The sequence below is a fragment of the Grammomys surdaster genome, unplaced genomic scaffold (genome assembly GCF_004785775.1).
Source record: "Grammomys surdaster isolate TR1022 unplaced genomic scaffold, NIH_TR_1.0 63, whole genome shotgun sequence".
Lineage (NCBI taxonomy): Eukaryota > Metazoa > Chordata > Mammalia > Rodentia > Muridae > Grammomys > Grammomys surdaster.
In genome coordinates, this window is record NW_021604565.1 from 17,009,008 (window position 1) to 17,013,028 (window position 4,021).

Below are 4,021 nucleotides of genomic sequence, written 5' to 3' on the forward strand. Positions count from 1 at the left end.
TTAATTAGTAATGGTTCCAAGAAAACTCACTGATTTTCAGTTTACACAACTTTTTCTCAGAGCAAGAATGAGAGCGACAACTTCCACATTCTGGCACGCGGGAGCCAATAAGAGCATATCATCATCTTTCTTTACTTTTTTCTGTTTCGGTTTTCTTCACCTGTCTCCATCTCTTGTTATCTCCCAAACCCTTTATTTTCATTTGAAAACAGCACAACTTGGAGACTTGAAGTAAGAAAAGACATTGCATAGCTACTCTGCTATCCTTTCCTGCCTCAGCTCCACTGACAGTCTATCTTCTGCATTGCCGTGAGAGAGCTTCCTAACAGGTACTCACCGTCTGCTTTTGCTCCCTCACCATTGTGCCCACAGCGATGTTCACAGACGATTCCCAGGGCAGGTACCACTGTGCCCGTCACCTGCTTAACACCACACACTAAGTCTGCACTCATTACCATTGAAGATAGCTGAGATAGGTGAAGTTCTTTTTTTTCTTCAATACTTTCATAAATTTTATTTATATTTGTCTTCATGTTTTATCAGTAATGTTTTCAGAAATGTCTTCAATTTTTATTAAATCATTTATAAATACATGACAGGTGTAAAGGTTCACCCATGGGACACGGGCTAGGACAGAAACAACTGCAGTGAGCCAAACCCAAGAGCAGGTTAGGACACATCCTGACAGAACAAGTACTTTGAGGAAGTTTATCAGCAACTTGGTGTAGAGAACATTAGTATAGCAAGCTCAGGTTTCCTACATCTGGTCACCTCTCTTGAAGAAAGACAGACAGCTCTTCCTGATTGCGTATCAGAGTGCTCTCAGGGGCCTCAAAGATGCTCTCAGTAGACTCCACGTGTGCTCAAGGGTTTGCATTTAAGAAGTTCTAAGCACTAATCTTTTTTGTTCAAAATTTTCCTTCTAAACCCTTCAATTGCTGGCTGTTTCCTCCTCACCCACTGGTTCAATGTTCATGAGACAGTTTTGCTGAGGAAATTCCATTCCTTAAGAGACCATCGTGGACAGACCTTTTAGGTGTTAGTTCCGGCAGATAATTTCCACAAATACCCCAAAACACACCTTTATATGTATATTTTTTTCTTTTTAAAAATATTGATTTGTTTTTTTTAGGTGGCTACTGTCCATTTACGTGACAGTGGCTGTTGAGCTACATGAAGGGTTTTGGTTCATGGAGGTTGCTGCACGGAACGTGTAGCAGACATCATCCAGCTCTGGGATCAGTGTGGAGAAAATCCAGTTGCCAGGCTGCAGTCCACCACAGGATTCATATCCCATATCTTTGCAACACGATTTGTCCCAAAGGTCACCATCAGTCCCCTCTCAATGTCCATGGACATATGGGAAATGTTATGTTTTCCTTCATGAAAGGTTGCTAGAGAAGTCCAGTCCTCGCCTTTGATGGAGTCATAACAGGAATCACAAACTCGAACCTGGAACTCAAAGCCCATGACGGGGTAACTGGACCGCTTGCTGCTGCACTTCCCACAGACGGCCTTCCCACACTTCCTGCAGTGATGCTGCCTCAACCCCAACGTCTTCGTGTCCCACATCTGCTTTATATTCCAGAAGAAGGGTTGCTCACACTTCTGACAGGAATCACTTTCTAACCATTGAGGAGCCTCTTCTCTGCTAACATCCATCTTCCACACTGCGATGCCACCATCCACCGAGGAGGAGACGAACTGCCTTGTAAGCTGCAGGTAGCCCAGTGACTGCACCCTGTCATTGTGGCCCTGGAGGAGGAGTGTCCGGCCTTTCCGTCCCCCGATGTCCCACATGATGACACTGTTGTCGGATGCTCCTGAGAAGAGTAACCGTTGGATAGGGTCCCACCAAAGGCAGGCGATACTACCTTCATGTCCCTTGAGGGTCGTGATAACCGAACAGGTGTTCTGCTCCAGCTTCAGCAGGGTGATCTGTCCCCGGGTAATCACCGACAAAGGCATGCTGAGTATCCAGATCATACTGTAAACAGGAAGCCCACGATGAAAAGAAGTGACGGCCAAGCATGTTCCCGCTGCGTGTGCACATCCAGCTCACACACTTGTCGTGGCCAGTGCTGATCACCCACTCGGCAGCCAGGCTGAAGATGATAGCAGACACTCGGTTCTGATGGGCTGGATAGGTCTTGATAAAATTCATTGTATTAAAATCTTCAGACACGTGAAATTCCATTACAGCCCCGTTATCCTGGCCCACAAATATCCGCCTGCAGTCGTGATGGTATGCCATAGCAGAGCAAGGAGAAGGCCATTGTGTGGTAGATGCTGGGCCAGTACTGGCCGCTGTCTCTCTTCAGCCATACTCGGATGGTTCTGTCCTCACTAGCGGTGATCACGCAGTCCTCCTTGGGGATGAGCAGCGAGGCAGTGATGGCGTCCTGGTGGCCCTCTATCTCGCTCAGCAGCACCAGGCGGCTGCTCTGCGACCTGGAATGGATCTCGGCCGCTGTGTTCGAGCCGTGGCCTTCCGATAGGTGAAGTTCTTAAGTGTATTTATTTCATGCATTGAACCCGGAATATTCCCCTCCCCCCACACCAGAGAATTTCCTTATGCTGTAGTTATTCTGTATGTCTCAGGAAAGACTCCACGTGTCACTTTGCATACCTTTCCTTTTGAAACATCCTCTTTCAAAATATCCCAGGCTAGCCTCAAACCCACGACACTCCAACCTCTGTCTCCTGTGTCCCGGATATCACTAAATTTGCTAAGCATATTTTTGTTGTTGTTGTTGTTGTTGTCGTTGTCGTTGTTGGTTTTAACATCCAGTTCTTCTTCCATAAGCCTTATTAGAATTCAAAATATAAATTTTGCCACACAGCTCTTTCATTAGACATTCAAAGCCCCAAGGACAAAGTTACGTTTTTTTAAAAAATTGTTTTGCAGCTCGTGGGTGAAACCCAGGGACTTGCTTATGTTAAGCAAGTATTCTGACGTTGAGCCTCAACCCCATTCAACAACTATGATTTGTGATCCACTTCCAGATTGACAGTGTCTCAAAACTAACTCAAACATGAAGTTCATAAGTTATTTTTTTATTGACTATTCAAACACACACACAAGCAGATGAACATGCATGCACACATGCAGAAATAAAATAGAAAAGAAATATAAAAACTGTAACAGAAAATATCCTGACTTGGATATAACTATAACTCTAAAGAATATGTTGAAAAATTGAGTGGATGACATTTGAACAGCACGTTAGGAGGGGCAGAGAAATTTCTGTAGAGGCTCAATCCATTACTTGTGGTTTAGGGATTCTGACCTTACAGCTACAGAAAGCCCTATGTCAGCTGGGTACCAGGGAGCAGAGTGTGAAAAGATGGAGAATACGCTTTAGGAAGATCTAGAATGAGTGTTTTCAGGGATTTTAAGCAATCCTGCCAGGGCAGGGCACTTTGAACTAGAGTTAATATTAAAATTGTGATGTATAAGTATTTATTTAAGAATACACACACACACACATACATATACACACACATATATGTATATGTATAGTATATGTATATGCATATGTATAGTATGTGTATGTATATGTATATATTTCTCTAGAAACTTTAGTTTCTTTTGTACATAATAAACATGCTTTGCTGCTGGAGCTGGGTCACTTTTCCTGGGAGATTCCCTGAGAATCCTGATGCCTTGGTGGTCCAGGCCTTAGCCCTGGTGAGAAGCCGTGGAGCCTGTCCATTCTCATGAACATTTACTCTCAATAACAAGGGAACTCTCGTGTTTGGCCTTGGCTTGGAAATATAACTATGCTTTCATTGACTTAAATGCTACCTCAATTCTTTTCTTTGTTAGTGTCAACAGTAGTGGTATATCAGCATAGGCCACCCTGCCCTGTGTGTCATTTAGTCTGAGATTCTCAGATTCAGTGTAGTGTTAAATAGGATGAGATCTGAAGCAAGCGACACTTTTATCATTTGAATTAGGAAGGTGTACAATGGTTTAGTTTAAGTAGCCTTATAAAGCACGGATGATTCAGAACCTATT

The 4,021-nt window shown here is 43.7% G+C and overlaps 1 pseudogene; it reads right to left on the reverse strand.

The window, feature by feature from the left end:
• Positions 1-1,239: 1,239 nt before the first annotated feature.
• Positions 1,240-2,291, reverse strand: LOC114621621 (annotated as a pseudogene).
• Positions 2,292-4,021: the final 1,730 nt, after the last annotated feature.